Genomic DNA, 24400 nt, shown 5'->3' with positions numbered 1-24400 from the left:
TTCTTATGTATAGAAATCCCATTTGGGAATTTCAAAACCGGTTTGCTCCTTTTAATATTGGTGTGTCCTGGCTGATGGTTCTTATAATAATAATGTTATTGCTGAGCACTTTTTCTTCTTAAAAAGCATCTAGGTTTCAAACTGGCTAAAATCAGGAAAACTTGAGGAGGAGAAGTCAAAGTCATCCATGTTGGGATAGCAAGAAGATACAGTTGAGGAAGAGAAGTCAAAGCCATCCACGTTGGGATAGCAAGAAGATACAGTTGATGCTGAGTACAGAAGGGAGTGGAGGAGAGAAGACAAATAGGAGACCATCCCCTGGGAGCATACTGAGCAGTCCCAGATGGAGCATCAGCTATGAACTCAGAGAAGCCTCTGAGCAGGGGTGAGAGGCTTAGCCTGCATGCTCTTCGGGGCTCTGGGGAAGAGGAAAAGGGATGCTACTAGGTACAAGACACCTAACAAACACAAATACGCATCTGGGAGGGGGGGGGGCGTGAGGAAACTCTGTGTCCCTAGGAAAAATTTCCACAGAGACTCTTAATATTCAACAAGGGGATGTCTGACCCCTACACACTGGCAGTGCCCACCTAAATGATGTGCGGAGGAAATTATGTTTTGTGCACAGCCCAATGTTGTTAGATTTTGTCGCCTACCTGCGGAAATGCGAGAAAAAGATTTCCTTCTGTAGGAGAGCAAGCAGCCAACTGATTGCTCATGGACCCACTCACCCCGTCTCCTCACTGTGTTCCCATCACCCTCACGTTAAATTCTCACGTGCATGAGGAGCTTCTGCTCCATGACTGAGTCTGGTTGGAGTGGGAGTGCCAAAGGTGAGGGTGTCTGTGCTCCAAATGATGCCTCAGCCCAGCCTCAGGAGGTTGGAGGGTGGCAACTGGAAAGTTAGGGAATGTTTCCAAAAGAATGTTTGAGACTCTGGCCAAGGAACGAGTGCCAGATCCTGACAGAAGTATTTCCATGAGACAACTGGGAAGATTATGAGTGAGGGTACAGTACAGAAGCTGGAGGAGTACAAAGTACCCTGGATATCGTCAGATCTGCACAAGGACCCACGTAAGCCAGCGTAGCAGGGAATTAGAGAAAGGCCTTTCTCCTCTTCTCTGCACTAAACCCAGTACCACACTCACACCCAGGAACATGGCACCCTTGGCATGAACACTGACATCCTTAGCTCAGACCATGGCGGTTGGCAGTGGTAGGTAAGTCAAATGGCAGCCAGCAGAAAGACATGGTGGATGCCATGTGGTAACCATCTGACAGGTCTGTGAGCAAATGTGAAGCATCTCTTTGGGGAGTCCCCAAAACAAATAGGAGCCAGTTGGTGGTGGGGTGGGGAGAGATACTGAGTTACTATTTGAGGAAACAGAGTGTTGCCACAGGAAATCTCATAGGCTGGTGAGGCCAGGTAACACTGGGTTTATGGGTCCAAATATTGGAAAGACAATCGTCACATATCCCATATAGCTCTTGCCATCATCTCAAAAAATAAAAAGAAGAAAAAAATAGAAAAGAGGAAGGCACCTCAAATCTACCAGTGTCATGAATTTGGTATAAGAGTGAATCTCTTCATGCTGAATGATATAAAAATGCATTACATTTTTTTTATAAAGTGTTTACAAAAGCCCACAAAAGCAATAGCTAACCATTTTTAGTTTTGAAAAGTAAAGCAGGATTAATGATCCAAATTTGTATCTAGCTGATACAAATCACAAACGGAAGCACGGCCATAATTTGTTTTAAGAGGTGCCCGCTTACTAACCATACAGCCACAACCACAACTAATCTCCCATCTTCCCCTCTGTGCTTCTGATCCTCTACATCTCCGAAAGGTCACACAGGACCTTCTGTGCCAATGTTAGTCTCAATTAAGAGCAAGAAAATTAATACGGAGTTTAAATTGGGGTGACCTCTTCTCAAAGATGAAATAAGGGACTATCAAAGTTCATCAGAACATCTGGCGATGCTAGCTGAGGGAGAAATTTCCATAAGGTTTTATTATCAAATCAAAGTTTGTACCAATTAAAATAATTCATAACCTCCGAGTCAGCACTTTTATTCTTAAACTTGAGGCCTCAATTAATGGAAATTGGTGGACCATTCTGATGAAATAATATTTCTGGTTCATCAACCCTTTTTTTTTAAAAAAAAGCTCAGTATTTTGTCAGCATCTTTCTAAATACTTTATTAGTCAACTGTCCTGCTTTAAGAGGTCCAGTTCCCTTCCATATAACTGATACCGTGTCGATGATTACAAACATTATAATGCCTCTGCTTCGTAATTCGGAACTCTCACGTCTCATTTTTTCAGTACCATTCATTCATTCATTCATTCATTATTTTGACAAATATTACTGAGTGCCTACTATGTGCCAAGTGCTCTTCTAGAGGCTAAGGGTATAACAGAGAATGAAACAGGCAAAAATTGCTTCCATGGAGATTAACTTCTAGTATAATGTTCTATGTATAAGAAATAATAAGCTGGACTGACTTAGGTTATACTCGGGCATGCCCTTATACTTGGTTATTGATTAATCATGGAAGTCAACTAGCTTGATGTTATATGATGCTTTCTCCTGAAATATATATTTCCAATTTATTTTACATATAGTTTCAGGGAGTTGGGTCCTGGCTAGTGAAGGTATTTTCCATTGTATTTCTCTTAATTATGGGCAATAAGAGAGAAAAACCATGTATACTAGAAAGAACACTGAATCTTTAAATCCTTTTAAATCTAGAACTATTTTCACCTCTTCAGCCTAAGCTATCTCCTCTACAGGAAAAAAAATGTTTTAAGTAAAGCAGCTCCATTTTTTCCAGGGCTGAACAGAGGACGGAACATCATTACCAACCAATCACAACCCTTCTGCAATCTTAGTCCTGTCAAGGAACATCCTGTAATTCCCCACTCCCCCCTTCAAAATCAGAACTGAATCCAAGATCAGTGCAGAACTGGGGAGCTAATAATAGTCCACTCCCACTGATAACAGAAAGGCTGAGGTCTTCACAAACCTTTTCAAAGAACAGTTTGATGTAACTTTAAAGTCACAAATGGAAAAAAAAATAAATAAATAAAGTCACAAATGGTTCTGCGTCTCCAAGCCATCATTTTGCAGAGGGCTGAGCTCAGAAATCTGAAAACTGAAAAGAGCCAGTGAAGCCTGAAGCTAGCTCATAAAAGAGCAGCTGAAATGGCCGATAGCTTGGGAGGCGCTCCTGGTGAGGAGATGCTAGAATCAAAAATATTGTTCTGAGCTGGCCGGGTAATGGAGTGCATCTAGAGGAATTCGAAGATGCGTGGCAGCGAGGCAATGCAAGCAATAGACCGAAATGCTGAGAGAGCTAAACTTATAATAATAGTGCATTGAGTGCTTGATGTGCATTATCCTTTTGAAGCCGTCCAATAATTCAGAAGGCAGAGATTATTGCTATTATTCCCACTGCACAGTTGAGGAAAACTGAGGTTTTCCTAACTTGCACAAGGCCCATAGCTAATAATGGAAGAACTGGGCTGTGAACCCAAGCTGACTCCAGAGTCCTCAGATCTTAATTGCTATACCATATAGCCTTAAGAGCAGAAATAGCCAGCTGTCCATAAGATATAAATAAATGAGGACATATAAACAAACAAGAATTCAAAACTCATCACCCCAAAGATTGTAAATGGAATAGAATGTCTTATTGAGATGGATGGGGTTCAGGTCTGCCTGAAAGCTAAAAGGGAAATAACTAAAATGGCTTAGCAGGGGTCTCTTTTTTTTCTGGTAATTATTGAAAGATGATTTTTACTTATTATACCATTTGGAGAACACAGGTGACAGGAGGAAAATTAACACTTTGATTAAATAACGTAACTGATATCCCGGGAATGTTAAATACCTAATTAGAGAGTGAACTTTTGTCAATTAGGGAAAACTGGAGTACCTACAATTCAGGTACTTTAACATTATAATGTCAGGTAAGTGTTCTAGTCTGGGTGATTCTATATGGGTAAAGAGGTAGGCAGAAAGCACGTAGAAAATTTTGGAACTATCTCTGCTATGTCTGAGGGTGGAATTCCCAAATATATTTTACCTTAATGCCTTAGAGAAAAGAGCCTTAAAGAAATTGGCATAAATCTTTTTGACATCTAAGATGATGATATGTGCTTGTGTTTCCTGTGATAAAGTTAATTTGTATGTTGGGGACCCACAAAATGGAGGCCACCCTAGTGCCCAGCTCATGTCACAGATCTAAACATAAGTCAGCCTGCATTTACGGGAAATACTTGTCAAGGGAACTGAACACACACCAATTACAGTCCTCCAGTCTAGCTTTTGATACCTTACTTATCCTAGAAAATAGGCCTGCTAGCTTTCCAAAGAAATCCCCGACCTCCTGGACAAGAAGCAGGTGTGTGCCAGTAAACAACTGAGGGGAAGGAGGTTTGATTTATTATTTTCAGATTCCCAGGATGGAATTACTCCCACCATGTTGGATTTCAAGCTACCAAGGTGACATCAAGCCACCTCCTAGAAATTTAACCATCTGCTTCCACAAGCCAGTACCAGAGACTCTAGCACATCATCAGTTTTAGATCCTCAAGGCAAGTTTTAGATCTTCCAGCCAACATTCTTCTTGACATAGACTTTTGGATTTCACAAGCAAAAATAAAAAATTTTTGAAAATTCAAGGAAGAATAAACTAAAACCGCTTCCTCCCCCTTATCCCTCTCTCCTTCCTTCCCTTCTTTGACAAGGACTAAAAAAGTGACAATCTATCATCACCATCATTTCATAAAAGAAAGGATGTTTGAATAACAAGTGAAAGCAACATAATTTTGGAATAAAGAATAGCCCTTTAAATTTAATGAATCTAGATCTATGAAAATTTTATTACCTTATTTTTCTAATATTGTTATTATAAACTAGTGGAATTTGGGGATGTCCATTAGAATATTTTTGGCTACAAGTGACACAAAAAAAAAAAAAAAACAAAAAAAAAACTGGCAGTGGCTTAAATACCTCAGGTCATTCTCTTGCGTATCAAGAGGTCTAATGGTTAGTAGTTGCTGGCAGTAGTTCAACTGCGCTGTGATACTGTCAGACACCTTCCCTCACTCCTGCTCCTCTTCCCATCATCTTCAGCCTACTTCTGTTTTCTCATGCTTGTAACCTCATAGTCATTAGATGGCTTCTGTACTTCCAGGAAGGCAAAAGGAAAAGTGCACAAGGCCTTGTTGGAGGTTGAATTTTGTCCCCCCAAAAAGGTATGTTGAGGTACCTATAAATGTGACCCTATTTTGGAAATAGTCTTTGCAAATATAATTGGTTAATATGAGGTCATACTGCATCAGGGCAGGCTCTGATCCAATGACTGGTATCCTTTGAAGAAGAGAAAACAGACACAGAGGGTAGGACTCCTTGAGAAGGCACAGAGGAGACACAGAGGGAAAATGGCCACATGAAGACGGAGGCTGAAATTGGAGCGATACAGCTGGCCAGCCGAGCAACATCGAGGACTGCTGGCAACCATCAGAGGGAAAGAAGAGGCAAAGGATTCTTCCTTAGAGCTTTCAGAGGGAACAACACCTTGATGTCAGACGTTAACCTCAGAACTGTGAGGGAATAATTTATGTTGTTTCAGGGGCCCCAGTTTGTGGTACGTTATGGAAACTAACACGAGCCTCTCCATTGAAAAGCCTATTCTTGGGAAGTACCCAGATTTCCCTGTAGGGCCCATTGGTGAGAACTGGGTCAGATACCCAAACTTAGAAAAATTAAGGGCCAAGAAGAGGACATTTCCATGACCTGTCCTGATTCATCCTTGAGCCTGGGTAGGGCATACTCTCCGTGATCCAGGGATCTCTCCCCACCATCTGAACACACTGGAAGAAGGGGAAATGGCCTCGAGGAGGCAATGGCCAGTGACTGTTATTCATGAAGATAGATTGTTTTTGCTGCTTTCTGGGCAACACGTTAAAAATGCTGCCTGATAGAACAGTGCTTGAGATTCACCCCAGAACAGATCTTCACATTCTCCAGAAGGACTCAGAGATTTAGGTGAAGATCCAGGTTGGTGGTTCCCGTGTAAGAATTTAGAAAAATGAGGGGATCTGAGAGATAGTATTCACAGGAAGAGACCACGTGATCTCATCTAAAACCAAGAGAGAAGTCATGGAAGCAGCCAGTGCCTGTTGATAGATGAATGGATAGAGATGGTATGTGTGTACAATGGAATATTATCTAGCCATAAAAAGGAAGGAAATCTTGCCATTTGCAATGACATGGATGGAGCTGGAATATAATGCTAAGTGAAATAAGCCAGTCAGAGAAAGACAAACACTATATGACTGCATTCATATGTGGAATTTAAGAAACAAAATAAATGATCATGATGGGGGAAGAGAGAGAGAGAGAGAGAGAGAGAGAAATCAAGAAACAGACTCAACTATAGAGGACAAACTGGTGGTTACCAGAGGGGAGATGGGTGGGGAGATGGGGGAAATAGGTGATGGGAATTAAGGAGGGCACTTGTGATGAGCACAGGGCGATGTATGGAAGTGCTGAATCACCAAATTGTATGCCTGAAACTAATATTACACTGTACATTAACTAACTGGAATTAAAATTAAAAACTTAATTTAAAGAAGTTTTACTTAGCTAATAATAGCTAAAGTATCATTTCAGATGAAGTAACAACCTTTGCAAGACTACTTGCAAAAATGGAGGTGGGAGGATGTCAAATATCCATTCAGTATGATCCAGCGTTCCTTAGCTAAAAATCCTGGGAAGAAAACAGCAAAATGTTAATAGTGATTACCCCCAGGTAGTGAGATTTTTTTTTTTGATGGCTTATAGGTTTCCCTTTGATTTTTCTTTTTCAAATTTTCTACAATGAGCATGGACAATAATGACGATGATAGCGAACAGTTATTAAATGAACACATGCTAAGAACGTTACTTGGATTTCTTTTTCATTTAGTTTTCACAAGTCTTTGCAGTAGGCACTATCGTTCTCCCCATTGCACAGATGAGAAGACTGAGGCACGGAGACATCACTCAAAAAAGAAAGTGTGAGAGAGAGAGAGAGAGAGAAAACCAAGAGAGAGATGGCAAATTTAGAGGAAATGTAGTGTCAGAAAACTGGAAATCGGTGAAACGATCTAGTGCTGATGAAAATCCTCCATCCTAAAAAAAGTAAAAAAAAAAAAAAAAAGAAAGAAGGAAAATCCTCCATCCTTACTCCAAGGGAATTGTCACCCTAGTTTAACTATAAGCAGCAACACATAGTAAGACACGCATTTTGAATCTTCACTCAGTTACAGGCCTAAACAGTTGAACCTGGCACCAAATAGTAAATGTATCAGTGTTGTTCAACCTATTTTTTTTAATAGCTAAGACAGAGACTAAGCATGCTCAAGGATTTAGCTCCAAAGACCAGAGGTGACAAGGTGAGTAGCTGCCCAAGCATCCCATCTGCTAGGCAACTCCGGCTCTGCACATTCTGGAATTCCTCTCCAACATTATAAAGTCATCGAATGCCTATCTGGGCACTACATTGTCTGGAGGCCAAGTCTTGTAAAGACTGTTAACTTGCACTGGAATCTTCCTAGGTGTGCCAGTCAAAGCCCGTTCTGCTGCATCCTCTACTGGGACCTATCCTTTATCCCACCGGCTCCGAGAGTAGGGTTTTTACTGGCCCAGTGATCTAACTGCCTTTTCCTGACTGCACCAGTTCTTTGACCATGGGTGCTTTATTCTCAGTTTGCTCTGCCCAGGAGCACCTCCTCTTCCTTGGGGTCCCCTCTGCTCCCCAGACATACATCTGTCATAGCCCCGAGGCCCACTGTGGCATTTATTACCTGTCTGTCTCACGTTACTAAGGACTTTGGAGGCCGCAGCCATGCCTTCCTTACCTTTATATTCCCAGCATCTGACACAGTTGAGGGCCTATTAAATATTGGATGAATAAATAATTGAAGGCCAACCCCAAGGGAGGCGGATCACCTCATCCATGCCTCAGCTAAAGCACGGTGGCTTTCTGCAGCCATAACCTCAGGTGTACAGAAACCAGACAAGGGAAAGAGTCCAGGAAGGGTGTGGGCCACACCGTGGAAAAGCACGAGACCTACCGGGAGCCATGGGCCCAGCATCCTTGGAAGTGGTCTGACTTATTTCTCCAAAAGTCAATGCTGAGAGGTTGTGATCTGTTTCTAAGGTGTGACTTCTGCTGTCCTGAGAAATTGAAAGGAACCTGAGCGGTGTCTTAGGATGTTTCAAGGCCACACTACTTCTCAGGGCTAAGCACTTCCTTTTTTGAACGCCCATGTGAACACTAGCAGTCGGAAGGCCGGGAGGGCAGAGCCTTGCAGCTGTGAGCGTGGCGTGGAAGCTCAGGTCATCCAAGTAGAGATGCCACACAGGGGGCCTGTGGCCACAGGGCTCTGCTGTGGTGACACAGTGGCCAGAGGACCCAAGGGCTCTGGCTGCAAGTGAAGAGAAGTCCAGAGACTGTTGGAAACATGCTCATTTTCCGTGTTCCCCCTAAAACCAGACTTGCTGCTGGTACATGAACTATTTCCAGCCCGATTTACACAATTGCTGGACTCAGGAGTCCCAGAGTCCTGTTGCTTCTTACTTCGAAGTGCCCCCGCATGGCATTTTGCCCTGTTTTCCTTTCTGCCATTTGTGAGGTCACCATGAACTTCCTGTCCACGTTTCCTCACACCCCAAGTGTGCAGGGGGGGGGCCCTCCACCTGTGTTGAGACCACCTACCATTTCTCCTGATTCACCTGGCTGTGCTACTTCTTCATTTCTTGTACCTTATGTTCTGATCATGTTTATTTTCTTCCACTTTATTGTTCACATCATTGGTTTCCTACCTGGAAGTGACCCGAAGAAGCCCCCTCTGCAGAAGAGATGCGTTGTGTTTTTAGACCTTGAGAGGACTGCCGTGGCCCCGTGGGGGGCCTTTTGTGAACCGGAGAAAGACATTCCTTCTGGGCAGATGCAGCCCTGCACCAGGGTACAGGCTTAGTGAGCAGGGGGCAGAGTGATCTCAGGACCCACTCCAGTGTGCACTCTGGTGCCATGAACAACCTGCCCAACCGGAAGGCACAGTCCTGCTCAGAAGAGTCCGTAATCTTGCTTAAATAAATGGTGACAGTGACCGTTTTTTCTCATAATGAAAATATTCTTCAAAGGCCATTCGGCGGATGAGTGGCCTTGAACACACATTTATTTCTTCAAGCTTTCGGAACGTACAGGTCCTTAAACATTAACTCAAGGCTGCACGGTGGCTTTCTGCAGCCCTAACATCAAGTGCAAGCACCATGGACTTAGTTGCTAAGCCGTCTCTTCTCGGTGCTATATTGCCATCACGCATATTGTCTTCATCTCAGCAGACAATTGATGGGCGGAGATGATGAGCCAGACATTTTAATCCGTGTTCTCTTGTGTCTCTCCAGCTTGGCATTTTCGCTTCAACTAGCCTTATGACGAAGTGAGCGTCCTTGAAATTTCCAACCAGAAAGCTCCTGAGGTGTTTGGCAAGCCCTTGGCATAGCTTTGCCGCTGCTCCAGGCCTGGGAGCCACAGAAGAGAGCCCTTGGGTTGGCTCCTCCAGCCCCACCTGGCACTTGTCGTGGCCACTGGGCACCCTGCTCCCCGCCCACATGCCCGCTTCATGACCATGTGCTCGGAAACCCGCTTGAAGTGCACAGACTAGTTCAGTACCATTTGAGAGACTCTCCAGGTATAGACTCCGCACGGAAAAAAACATGATAAGGCTTTATTCACATAGTATTTTGTCCTTTGGAAAATATTTTCCTATGCATTAGTTGAAGTGGTCGGGAGCTGGAATTATCATCCAAAAAAAGCAGAAATGCATAAACTCAGACTACTTTCTTTCAAGCTGTCAGTCCCAGCCCACCTTTTTTTTTTTTTTTTTAAAGATCTTATTTATTTATTCATGAGAGACACAGAGAGAGAGAGGCAGAGTCACAGGCAGAGGGAGAAGCAGGCTCCATGCAGGAAGCCTGATGCGGAACTTGATCCTGGGACTCCAGGATCATGCCCTGGGCCGAAGGCAGGTGCTAAACCACTGAGCCACCCAGGGATCCCCCCCAGTCCGCCCTTTTCTATGGCTCAGGTTGGTTCATAAAAGGCACAAGTGACAGCCCCGCCCCATGTGGCCTCATTTCAGTCTCCAAAATGGGTGCAGGTCTCACCCCGGTTTGTCTGTTCTGACCCACTTCTTCTGGGCCTGGAACTCACACCTGTGACCTCTGCACCTTCACTCTGACTCCCACCCTCCCCACAGGCTGAAGGTGCACTGCTTCCTCTCAATTCCCTTTGTACTAGAAACCTTTAGATCGATGCCAGTTTCCAAGGGAAACCTTCTTTACCCGCAGCCACCTAAATCCTGAGTCTGGGACGCATGAGTCATTCACGCAGAATCTTTATCTTTTGGAAACAACAGTAATATTAACTAATGCTTATTCCTGTCTGTAGGCCAGGCATGGCACTCTGTGCTCCCATTTGATCTCACAACAAACACGGAAGGGTGCTACTAAGAGTAACAAGTGAGGAAGCTAGGCTAAATTTATGCCACTTTTATCAAAAAGACCTAGCTGGCCTCACAGCCATGTGCTGTCTGTTTTCAGGCTTGTTTCACCTCTCTATCTTCTGACAGCTTCACAATTCCGTATATTTCACTAAATCCATCTTCAGAGACGCACAGTTTTTGCTTAAATTCCCCAGGTTTCTCCCAAATTCCGTAGCCCAGCATTAACCATTCAACAACCTACCAGATCTCAGAGGGTCGCTGCCCCCAAATCCTCAGCTTGAGCTTCCCCAGACAAACCAGCATTGCTCACAGCCCAAGGCATTCCCTTTACTCTCACCCCAGGCAAAGTGGAGGAAAGCACATTTTCATTACAACCCAAAAGAAGAAACATTCACCCCAGGCCTGCCGCTCTCCACACAAGACTTGGAAATATTCATCAGCTAATCTTTGCCCTAAGCCACAGGTTTTCAGCCCTGGATGCATGTTCTAATCATAGGGAGCTCCCCTAAAGCTTGGATGCTTGGGCTCTCAGACTCAGGGTAACTGCTGCGGGATCTCTCTAGGTGGGTCCTGGGGGTAGCTGGTTTTCACTAGTTCCAGGTGATTGTGATGAGAACCCCTACTTGCCCTTCTTTTTATTAAGCCATATTCATTACCGTTTTCTACAGCTGACTCAGAACCATCCAGAGGCTACTTGGACCACCTAGCCCTGGCCAAAGAGATGGCTGTTCCTTCTCCATACCTCCTCATTACCTCCCGACCAACAGAACATCATCAATTTATGTTGTCTCCTCTGTGTGACTCTCTCCAATCTATCCCCAAATCACCGTGGAATATCCACACGTTGTTCTAGAACTACTGTTTTCTCATTGCATATAGATTTGCTCTACTTAAACGAACTGGTAACTATCTCGAAGACGTAGGCTATACTTTTTCTTCTTTGCCTCTTTCCGTGGTTCCGCAAATAGCTTCTAAACCACCACGGACAGTAAATGGATGCTGATTTTAAGAAAACCTATTCTTTTTGCTTTCATTTCCCTTTGTAATGAAAGTCGATTAAATAGACTGCAGAGAACAGGGTGTTTAGAGGCTGAAATAAGAGAAGTATGTAGCCTGGAAAAAACCTGAAGATGTCCAGTAAGCAAAAGTGAATCTATAAATACCGCAGAATGATGACCTGTTCAAGGGGGTAATTCTTCTAGCTATGAACTCACCGAAATGTTAAATGATCTCATTCAAAACTTCCCTTTGGGACAAGTTGCTGGAGTCCCCCCCTTACCCAAAAGGCTCCAACACTCTCTTTAGAATCTCCAGTAGAAGAATTTGAATTGGATGAGGCCACAGGTCTACGTTCATGTTGGGGCATAAAATTGGTAGCCTGTATCCTAGTCTAGGCCCTGCTATGAACTAGCTGTGACCTTGATATGTCATTGAGGCCATCAGAGCTCACAGACTCCCAGAGTCTCTACAGTAATAATGTTAATAAAAATAGCTAACCCCGATGGAGTACTTGCAGCGTACCAGGTCCTGTGCTGAGCATTTTTCATGGATTATTTCACTTAGTCCTCACAACCGCTCCTGGAGATAGGTACTATCATTATCCCCAATTGAGGAAACTGAAGCTCACAGAGATTAATTTGTCCAGGATCATGGGGAAATGCATTTTGGTGAAACCATATTCAGTCAACCTGAGCTCAAATGCCCTTTTTCCTCACATGTGCAGCAGAGTGCATGATTCTGCACTCCTCGAACACTTCACGTGCACTGATATTTCAGTGCTTCTTCCCTTTGGTGTGTGTGGATTGTACCCCCAGCACCCTGAGAGTGCTTTGAACGCCTGGCTTGGCAATTAGAGACAATAAATGCGCCGATTTAGCGGTATAAACTCTTTAGTCCTCACAACATATCTGTACGTGGAACTATTCTTGCTTTTACAGATAAAGGCTCTGAGAAGCTAAGTAATGGCTCAACTTGGCATAGAAAATAAAAAAGCAGAGTCAGGTGTTGTATCCAGGGATTAGAAGGTCCCTATTCTGTACTGGCATCACCATCCATTCAGTTGTCCAAGCCAATCCAGATACCCCTGTTAAATGAGCCAAACTAGGAGGCCATTCGATTGAAACAGCTCTGATGCCATGGCAGCCTAGGTAAGCAAACCATAACCTAAGCCCAGATTACAAAATTGAAATTAAGGATAGTTGATCACAATGGGCCAGCTGGGCTTTAAGCCAGAGCCCATCAGTGACATGTTCCCTTGGCTTCTACCTTTTTACTATAAGTAAAATCTCTATGGGAACTCCTGTTGGCAGAGTCCCCTTAACCACTTCTGATTTGACACCACCCCATGAGAACTGAGTTTTGCTCAAATAAACTCTTAACATTTTGGATGCTTCAGTTTATCTTTTAACACCAGGGAAATGTCCTCTGCAATTCTTCCTCGGCTGTGATTCTTGGGCTCTTCTCTACTCCATTCACCGTGTGGTTCATCATTTTGTCCCCCCCGCCACTGTAATTCAGATTCCTGCCTCCACTTACCCAGATTACCATGACAGCTTGGAGGAGAAGACTGGCTGACCTCCAAAACAAAAAGATATAAAGAATTGGGAATGACTTTGATAAACTCTAAGCATTTCTTATTGTCTCTCTTAGAGACAAAGACACTTCCACACCCTCGGTCCTGAATCGCTTAAATCATGATTTACTGGGAAGTTAGAGTTGTATTTTCACCCACTGACATAAATTTTGGTATGAGGATCAGCACACTGCTCTAGTCCTATAAATCATAGGAGGCAGCCGGATAGTCTCCAGGATTCTAATCTCGTTTGCCCATCGCATTTCACCAGTTTATGTCATTGCCATTTAGGACCTAATTGTGATAACTGCACTTGTTTTCTGGAGTTGTGGTTGCTTTTAACCCATTTCATTGCTTGAGTTCCTCCAAGGCTGGAGCCTTGTATTGCTCCACAGGTGGAATTCCTGGTGTCCTGCCTGCCTACCATTGAATAAATGCCACAAGGAGGTGCTTTGCCTGTGCTTTGCCACCCAGAAGGGGGACACTTGGTCACGCTGCCCTGAGACGTCCCTGCAGTGCTGACAGCTTGCCCTTTGCTGCCATCATCCTTCAGGTAACCTTCTCACATGGCCCTGAAACAGATCTGTCTCCCCGCTGCCTGCCTCATCTCAGAGGTGGGTCCCCTTCCAAGCATGAGAACAAGTTCAGATCCGTAAATGTCCCATTGATATCTACTTATTGCAAACACAAGAGAAACTTCTTCAGAGCAAAAGGAGTCGGTCATTCTTGGCAGACTGCTCAGACTGTTGCAACAATGAAGCTTCTCCGAATATTATGGTCTCCTGCTCTTCTGGGAACCGTGGAACAAAGTAGTCTAGTTAATATTCTCAGATGACCTGCCAGGAAGGAAGGTCACACTGGTAGGAGTTCCATACGCTATTTAAAGAACAGATGTTCCTTAGATGGGGGAGCAGGAATAGATGGCCAGGGTTTTAATGAGGCAGGGAAAGGTGTGATGTGGCAATATGAGATAGTGAATGAAACTGTGCTCTTCAAAAATAACACTGGCCATTTATTCTGTTTTGTAATTCCATTTAAACTTATTGTCTTCATTTTGAGTACTGTGAATTATTTATTAGCCTTATGCATTTCACTTGTTAAATGAAGAAATTTGTTCTTATGTGAAAGGAAAAGAAGCCTGCTTTCGTCTTTTGGAATTAGTGTTTAGGAATATTTCTAAAAGTTGGAGCTGTCTCAAGGGAGTAAATGAGGGTCATGAGGAGAGGACACGATCTCTCTCCATATTCATTATGTTTACATTTCTTTTTTTTCTTAAGATTTTATTTATTTATTCCTGAGAGAGAGAGAGAGAGAGAGAGGGAGAGGGAGAGATAGGCAGAGGGAGAAGCACACCTCGCACAGGGAGCCCCATGAGGGACTCAGTCCCTAACTTGGGATAACACCCTGAGCCAAAGGCAGATGCTTAACCACTGATCCACCCAGGTGCCCTTATTACATTTCAATTCCATCTAATAATTGATGACTGTAAAGCTATTCCTTCTCCCTCTACCTACCCTTCTTCCTCCTCTGATTGTCCAAATTCATTTAGAAGCAGCAAATCCCAAAAGACTACATGGTGGTAGATGGAGGAGGGGTGAGCATTATTCTCTAGAAGGTGTAGTTGCCATAAGTAACATGGTGCAGGGAGAGTCAAAAACAAGGTGGCTCAGAGCAGCCCAGTCCAGTTTCATAACAGACACGAGGCAAGTCAGGAAGATCTAAGAAAATCTTACCTGAGTCCATCAGAGATATCTCCTCTACTTTTTCTATTCTCCACTTCCTCACCTTCCATTCTATTTTTTTTGTGTGTGTGTAGTTAAATATTTATTTTTTCACTCTATTATGCCCATGCAAATAGCATTCATAACTTAATATTGAGTGCACAGTGATTATTAAATTTTCTTACCATTTTCTTTTTTCCTGTAAGTAATAATTGTCATTAAAAAATATTGCTGTTTTCTTTGTCTCCATTACAATTCTTCCCACACCTTCCAAGATTCTATTAGACCAGTTTTCCACAAGATCTGTCAAACTAGGAAATGTGTCAATTCTGATTCCAAATTAATAAATTATTTTAGGGGTGCCTGGGTGGCTCAGTCAGTTAAGCATCTGATTCCTGGTTTCAGCTCAAGGCTGCGATCTCAGGGTTTGAGATTGAACCCCACAGGAGGCTCTATGCTTGAGACTCTCTCCCTCTGCTCCTCCCCTGTCTCTACCATGCACTCTCTCTCTCTCTCAAATAAATAAATTAATATTAAAAATAAAATGAATTATTTTAGATTTATGAAGGCTATGACATATAGTTCTGTTATGAAATTTGAAAATATTGCCATTTTTGAAATAGAATATTTATGAGTGTCCTTTTAAAAAAATAGGCAAACCATAAAAAATATAGGTAAACCATATCATCTTTCAGTGGGAGCACTTTACTAGGAGTCAGTAGAGTTCAGGGATTAAGTTTCTGGCATTAGAGCACCTGTCTTCAAATCCTGGCTCTGCTCACCTAAAACAAGATGCTGACCTATTTGCTCCTCAGTTTTCTTTCTTTCTTTCTTTCTTTCTTTCTTTCTTTCTTTCTTTCTTTCTTTCTTTCTTTCTTTCCTTCTTTCTTTCTTTTTTTTTTATTTTTAAATTTATTTATTCATGAGAGACACAGAGAGAGAGGTAGAGACACAGGCAGAGGGAGAAGCAGGCTCTATGCAGGGAGCCTGGTGTGGGACTCGATCCCCGGACCCCAGGATCATGTCCTGAGCTGAAGGCAGACACTTAACTGCTGAGCTACCCAGGTGTCCCTGTTTTCTCAGTTTTCTCATCCATAAAATGGAAATAATAGTACCTACCATCAGGACTGCTTGAAGTTGAACTTCAATAATACTTGTAAATCACTTTATAAGATGCTTGACACATAGTAAATTGTCAGAAAATGTGAGGTATTGTTTAGCATAATAACACAGGAAGAAATAGTCAAAAATAAAAGATTTTATGTAAACCTTATGTAAGAAAAAATATGAACACTCAATTAAATGGAAGATAATAAGCCGGGGCACCAGTTTAAATATATTTAAAAATATATATTTACAGTGGGGCACCTGGGTGGCTCAGTGGTTGAGCATCTGCCTTCGGCTCAGGTCCTGATACTGGCATGTCGGGATTGAGTCCCACATCAGGCTCCCTGCAGGGAGCCTTCTTCTCCCTGCCTGTCTCTCTATCTCTCATGAATAACTAAAGTCTTAAAAAAAAAAAATTTACAGCTTGTATGACAGAACAAAAGGTTAAATTGTATTTATTTCATTAGTATTTTTTATTTATTTTTTATTTTTTTAGATTTTACTTATTTACTTGACAGAGTGAGAGAGAGAGTGCACAAGCAGGGGGAATGGCAGGCAGAGGGAGAGGGAGAAGCAGAGTCTCCTCGGAGCAGGGAGCCAATGCAGCATTTGATCCCAGGATCCTGGGTTCAGGGCCCAGTAGAGCTCAGGGATTAAGTTTCTGGCATTAGAGCATCTGTCTTCAAATCCTGGCTCTGCTGAAGGCATACACTTAACCACCTGAGCCACCCAGGCACTCAAAAGGTTAACATTTAATATATCATAGGCCTTAGATAAAGTAGAAAAACAAGCAAAGGTACATGCCTTGGTAGTTTATTAAAGAAATAAAACTGGCTATATGGAAATATATCTGCCCTCACTTGTAATAGAATTACATATTAAAATGTAATCACATACAAAAAATGAGAGAAAAAATTACTAATATCAGAAATGAAATAAGGGCCATTGCTATGGATCTCATGGACTTTAAAAGAATAACAAATGAAAATTATGAATAACTCTGTGCCCACAAATATAATTCAGGTGAAATAGACTATTTCTTTGAAAGACACAATCTATGAAAACATACCAAGGAGAAATAGTCTTACTAGGCCCATATCCATTAAAGAAATTGAATCAGTAATTAATAATCTTTCAAAACAGAAAGTACCAGGCCTGGATGGGTTCAATGGTGAATTCTAGTAGACATTTAAGGAAGAAATGATATCAATTCTTTACAGTCTCTTCCAGAAATAGAAGCTGAGGAAATACCTCCTAACTCATTCTATGAATTCACTGTTACCTAGTAGCAAAACCAGACAAAAATATTAAAGAAAGAAAACTACAGACCAATGTATCTCATAAACGTAGATGTAAAATGCCTCAACAGAATATTAGCAAATCAAATTTAACAATATATAAAATGAATTACACACCATGACAAGATGGGTTTTATTCCAGGTATGTGAGGCTGCTTCAACGTTTGAAAGCAATTAATGTAACTCATCACATCAACAACCAATAAAAAGAAATTATATAATATCAATAAATGCATAAAATCATTTGAAAAAAATCCAACACCAATTCATGATACAAACAAACAAACAAACAAAAAACACCTTACCAAACTAGAAATAGAGGGAAATAGAGAACTTCCTCAACTTGATAAAGAATATATGCAAGACACACAAAAAGATGCTCAACCTCATTACTCATAATTAGGGAAATGCAAATCAAATCTACAATGAGATATCACCTCACACTTGTCAGAATCAAAACAAATCAAACACCACAACAAGTGTTGGCGAGGATGTAGAGAAAAAGGAATCCCCGTGCACTGTTGGTGGAAATGCAAACTGGTTTGGCCACTCTGGAAAACTGTATAGAGATTCCTCAAAAAGTTGAAAATAGAGGCGCCTGGGTGGTTCAGTCAGTTAAGTGTCTGCCTTTGGCTCAGGTCATGATTCCAGGATCCTGGGATCAAACCCCACATCGGGCTCCCTGTTCCCCTGTGAGCCTGCTTCTCCCCCTTCCTCTGCCTGCTGCTACCCTTGCTTGTGCTCTCCCTCCCTCCACCCTGTCAAATAAATAAATAAATAAATAAATAAATAAATAAATAAAATATTTTTAAAAAAGTTAAAAACAGAACTGCCATATGATCCAGTAATTCCACTACTGAATATTTACCCAAACAAAAGGAAAGCACTAATTCAAAAAGATACATGCACCCCTATGTTTATTGCAGCATTATTTACAATAACCAAATTATGGATGCAGCCCAAGTGTCAATTGACAGATGAATGGATAAAGAAGATGTGGTAATATATATATATATATATATATATATATATATATATATATATATAATATATATATATATATAATGGAATATTACTCGGCCATAAAAAAGAATGAAATCTTGCCATTTGTAACAACATAGATAGATCGAGAGGGTATAATGCTCAGTGAAAGAAATCAGTCAGAGAAAGACAAAGAGCATATGATTTCACTCATATGTAAATTTAAGAAACAAAACAAATGAACAAAGAAAAAAGACATAAACAAAAAACAGATTCTTAACTATAAAGGACAAACATAGTTACCAGATGGGAGGTGGAAAGGAGGATAGGGGAAATAGGTGAAAGGGATTAAGAGTACACGATGAGCACTGAGTAATGCATGCGACTATTGAATCACTACATTGGACATCTGAAACTAATATAATACTGTATAATCATTATACTGGAATTTAAATAAATAAATAAATAAATAAATAAATAAATAAATAAAAACTAACTACAAAATATCTGCATCTAACATCCTACATAATGGAAACTAGATGCTTTCTCCCTAAAATTAGAAATAAGGCAAGAGTATGTCCTCTCATCACTTCTTTTCAATATTGTACTGGAAGTCCTAAGTTATGCAGTTATAATTTTTTATAAAGGAAGTAAATGGTATACAGACTAAGAAGGAAGAAATAAGCTGTCTTTGCTTACAAACAGCATGACACTTCGTGTAGAAAAATCCCAAAGAATCAACAACAATGACAACACAACCCTGTGACTATAGCAAGTGATGATAGCAAGGTCACAAGATACAAGTTAATACACTTAAGTAATGGCTTTTCTATATAGAAGCAATGAACAATTGGAGTTTGACATTTAAAACCAAACATCATTTATGTTAACACCAAAAAATCCTTAATTAGAGATGTAAAAAAGATCTATATGATGAAAACTATAAAACTCTGATGAAAGATATCAAAGATTTAAATAAATGGAGGGGTATTCATGGATAAGAAGACTCAATATTGTCAAGATACCACTTCTTTCCAATTTGATCAGCAGATCAACTCTGTCCTAACAAAAATCCCAGCAAGTTATTTTTTGGCTATTGATAAATTTATTCTAAAGTTTATATGGAAAGGGAAAAACACCCAGAATAGCCAACTTAATATTTTTTAAAAAAGAACAAATTCAGAGAACTGACACTATCTTTAAATTTTTCTATAAAGCTGTAGTGATGTGGTATTGGAGAAAAAATACAGATCAATGGCACAAAATAAGGAGCCCAGAAATAGACCCATATCAACTTATCTTTCACAGAGGAGCAAAGGCAATTCAGTGAAGTAAGGATAGTATTCTCAATAAATATTTCAGGAAGAAAGTTACATCCACAGGCAAAAAGAAAAAGAAAGAATTGATATAGAACTTACGCCTTTCACAAAAATTCACTGAAAATGGATTGCAGACCTAAATGCAAAATACAAAACTATAAAACTCTTAGAAGATAAAATAGGAGAAAATCTAGGTGACTTTGTATTTGGCAATACGTTTTTAGATTCAACATCAAAAGCATAATCCATGAAAGAAAAATTGGTAAGTGGGGCCTCATTAAAATTTAAAAATTTCTGCTCTACAAAAGACATCATTAAGAGAAGGAAAAAAACAATCCACAGACTAGGAGAAAATATCTTTTAAAAAAGATTTTATTTATTTATTTATTTATTTATTTATTTATTTATTTGAGAGAGAGAAAGGGTGGGGAGGTACAGAGGGGAAGGGAGAGGGACAGAGAATCTCAAGCAGACTCCCCATTGTGTGCAGAGGCCATCCTGGAGCTGGATCTCATGACACTGAGATTATGACCTGAGCTGAAAGCAACAGTCAGACGCCCCTAGGAAAAATTGTTTATAAACCGTATAATTGATTAAATTCTTATATACAAAATGTACAAAGAACTCTCAAAACTCAATAGTAAGAAAACCACCTAATTTTTAAAGTAGGCAAAAGATGTGAACGCTACCAAAGAAGATATAAATGAGAAATAAGCCTGTGAAAAGATGTTCAATATCATATGTCATTGGGGAATTACAAACAAAACAAAAATGGCACACCTCTTAGAATGGCCAACGTCCAAAACAATGACAACACCAAACGCTGACGAAGATGGGGAGCAACGGGAGCTCATCAGTGCTGGTGAGAATGCAAAATAGCACAGCCTCTTCAAAGTTTCTTACAAAGCTAAGATTTCTACCAAGCCTCTATTTTTTTTTTTTTTTTTTTGGTTTTTGAACTTTAAATGCATGCTGCTAAGTGAAAGAAGCCAGTAAGAAAAGGCTACCTACTATACGACTCCAACTATATGACACTCTGGAAAAGGCAAACTATAGAGACAATAGAAAAATCAGTGGTTGCCAAGGTTCCTGGGGGAAAGGAGGATGAGTAGGTGAAGCAGGCAGGATTTTTAGGGTAATAAAATTATTCCGTATGATACTCTAATAGTGGATACATGATATGGTGATACATGATGACTTGTGACACCAGGAAACAGGGTGGATACAAACATACATTTGTCCAAACTCACAGAATGTACAACAGAGTGAACCCTGATGTAAACGGAGAACTTTAGTTAAAATGAGATATCAAGATTGGTTCATCATACACAATATTTGTGTAACAAATATACCCTAATGTAAAATTTAATAGGGGAAACTTTGGGGGTCGGGGTGAGGAGAGTGTATATGGGAATCTGTACTTCCTACTCAATTTTTCTTTATTTTTTTTAAGATTTTATTTATTTATTCATAGAGATGCAGAGAGAGAGAGAGAGAGGCAGAGACAAAGGCAGAGGGAGAAGCAGGCTCCACACAGAGAGCCTGAAGTGGGACTCTATCCAGGGTCTCCAGGATCACGCCCCAGACTGCAGGCGGCGCTAAACCACTGCACCACCGGGGCTGCCCTCAATTTTTCTATAAACATAAAACTACTCTAAAAATAGTCGATTAATATATATTTTATACATCATTATATATAAAGATATAACATGTTTTACTTATGACATTTTAAAATTATTTTTATATTATAATAGTGAGGATGAATATTACTGTTAGGATGAAATTTACTCTCCACTCAAATACAGTATACATTTACACTTATGTATTTATATATATAATTGTGTGTATGTATTTACTTTATTATTTTAAGATTTTATTTATTTATGTGAAAAAGTGCACACAAGAGTGGGGGGAGGGGCAGAGCAAGAGGGAGAGAGAAACAAGCAGACTCCACGCTGAGCCTGGAGCCCCTAGGCAGGGCTCAATATCACAACTCATGAGGTCATGACCTGAACCAAAACCAAGAGTCAGATGCTCAACCAACTGAGCCACCCAGGCGCCCCTGTGTGTACCTACTTTAAAATTTCTATTTGCTTCTCAGTGCCCTCTACAAAAAAATCCTTATTGACTCCTATGCTTGTAGAACCTACTGCACTACTTAGTGCATAGCAGATACCCAATAAATATTTGCTAACTCAATGTTTGTTGAATGATAGTCGAATATTGAACGCACTAAAGTGCGTCATCATGTAGCACAGCCATATTTCTCCTTCTTATTTATAAGGTCTTAATAACAGGGGTTTCCAAAGGCCTTGATCAGGACACAATGTGCCTATAGCATTCTCCTGGTATGTCAGATAAATAACTCTGATCTCAGTCCAGCTTGTCAGAATAGGTGGAAAAATAATGATGACAGTTAAACATTAAGGGATGCATGAGATGTGGATTAAAAGGCACAGTTGCTCATTTAAATTTTACTTCCCAGGATACCTGAGTTGCTCAGCGGTTTAGCGCCTGCCTTTAGCCCGGGGCGTGATCCTGGAGTCCCAGGATCGAGTCCCACGTCGGGCTCCTTGCATGGAGCCTGCTTCTCTCTCTCACTGTGTCTCTGCCTCTCTTGCTGTTTCTCTGTGTCTCTCATGAATAAAAAAATAAAATCTTAAAAAATTAAAATAAATAAATAAATAAATTCTACTTCCCCAGTGTTTTACAAACAGAATAGAGAATTGCTGGAAGTTATTTAGAAGGCTTTTTAAAGTTCTCCATAGTATGGTTATCAATATTGCCCTAACAATATTCTTCTTCTTCTTCTTCTTCTTCTTCTTATTATTATTATTATTCCCTAGCAAAGAAAACAAGTATTTTTCAGTTTATCTTTGAGTAAACCTGAGCTTCTATCTGAAAACAGGCCATTGAGCTCTGCCCGATTGTGAAGAAATATTAAAAGCCATTTGGATCAACTACACTATCAATATATTGGTGTTACAAATATCTCATTATCTATCTTCATTGTTAGCACCACAAATTAAATAAAAACAAAACCTAAAAGATGCTTATGATGGATTCAGGCTTTGAGAATCTGATTTCAATGAACTGCAAAGACAAATGAGTATTCCTGAAAAACTCTATACTTAATGGAAAGGTTAAAATTTGCCATGACAGGGACTTGCTACTCAATAGCACATCTCAGCTTCCTTCCTTTGGCTTGTAAGACTCCAAAACTGTGCCCAAATTTGCCTATCAAGAAATGTCGCTGCATTGCAGAAGCACGTGGGTTTCCAGGCTAGAGCCAGACTGGATGTTGCCTAGGAAACCATTACTGGTTTCTGCTACAGCTAAAAGGGAAAATGTCTGTTCCTGAGGCAGGAATGGCATCAGAATTCTGTCTCCGGCCCTTTTGTAGTTTCTGCGGTTTTCCCTGCTTACCTGTTTTCTATCCCAGATCCCATTTGACTTGATTCTGTGTGGTCCGTGATTCCCAGATGTTCCCTTGAATTGGACTCTCTCACTATCTAGACAGAAGTAAAAACCTAATGGCTGCAAAGTTGTTTGGTTTTGCCTGCACAGTACTTTCATTTATTTATTTGGACCAATGTTTAAAAATCAGGATATATCTCTTAAAAACTTTTATGGCTTTCTTCTTTTTGAAACATTGGAATATCTGTCAATAACTGAAACCATATTCTCTTATGGAGCAATCTGCTAGGACAGAATGGCTAATGGCTACTTGAATGACGTGCGTTTTCCAGTTTGCCACAATCCCCGCGACTCCCTACTGTCCCCTACAATGAGGCTGAGAATAAGTTGTCGTTTACCACTCTACTTTCACTTTTGTTTTTTCTTTGTGGTAGAGGGGTTTCTCTCTTCCCACGTTTTTAGAAGAAGTGGAGGAACAAGATATGTGAGGTTTTAAGAATTTCAAGGAGGAAAATACTTTCTTGGAGGAAACAAAGACTACTTCTAAATATTTAATATGAAAAATGAGTATACACACAAAGAACAGACCTTGCCCATGTACTCTCTTATATCTCATGTCTATGCCTACAGCCATTGGAGTTTATGACTCCTGGTCTAGTTCTTAGACATCTGGATTTTCTTGGAGTGGTTACTATGTTCTGGATTTATTCCCAATCCTAACTTGCTGCCTCGTTTCCTTAACTTGCCCCTGCCTACAGACCAGGAGAGACAAATCATACATCTAATAGTAAAGGTTCTGGGTGCCTCCAATTGCTTCTCCTCATCGTCTACATATAAGCTGATTTCCGCAGATGGGCCATAACATTTCCTTCTAATTTAGTGATAAATGGTAGATAATCCATGATTCTTAGTATAAAAGAATCTGGATATCCTAGCTCACTTACCTCCCTACTCATTTAATCTTATAACTGTGGTTGTGTGTAGATTATACTATAACCATCAATGAATTTAGCCAATAGTTTTTTGTTGTTGTTGTTTTGGTTATGTTTGTTTGTTTGTTTGTTTGTTTATAAAAAAAGAAAAGTTAGGAAGGAGGGAGAAGAAAGGAAACAGAACACAAATTGTTCAGCAAACCGTTATATTATCATTAGTTGGCATCAGGCCTAGGGGTTTGTGCTCAACTTCCTCTCCCCTTGGTAATTCCTTCAGCTTCCAGGAGACAAGGCAAAAGTTCACTTCTGTTTTCTGCACTCTCTCTTTAATGAGTTGGCACTTGAAAAAAAAAAAAAAATCCCAGTTTTTAAGGACCTTGTATTTTGGAAAGGAAAGCGAGGAACAGATCTGCATGCACTCAGAGGATGTTAGCAAACGACAAGATACAGCAAAATTTCATCAGGAGAAGGTGTAGACCGAGGTTA

General features: G+C 40.6%; 1 protein-coding gene and 1 long non-coding RNA gene across 6 annotated transcripts in view; one reads left to right on the top strand and one right to left on the bottom strand.

The window, feature by feature from the left end:
• PCED1B (PC-esterase domain containing 1B) overlaps positions 1-24400 on the top strand; it is a 61257-nt gene that overhangs the window by 11806 nt on the left and 25051 nt on the right. For both annotated transcript variants that reach the window (XM_077870332.1, XM_077870334.1), the window contains exons 2-3: positions 127-385; positions 11236-13692. The gene's annotated coding sequence lies outside the window, so the exon portion shown is untranslated. The remainder of the gene's footprint in view (positions 1-126; positions 386-11235; positions 13693-24400) is intronic.
• Positions 1-24400, bottom strand: part of LOC144296937 (uncharacterized) — a 61568-nt gene that overhangs the window by 20328 nt on the left and 16840 nt on the right. The window lies entirely within an intron of this gene.

This window comes from Canis aureus, chromosome 25, assembly GCF_053574225.1.
Source record: "Canis aureus isolate CA01 chromosome 25, VMU_Caureus_v.1.0, whole genome shotgun sequence".
Lineage (NCBI taxonomy): Eukaryota > Metazoa > Chordata > Mammalia > Carnivora > Canidae > Canis > Canis aureus.
Note: the sequence above shows the minus strand (reverse complement) of the source record. Positions and strands in the feature narration are given on the sequence as shown.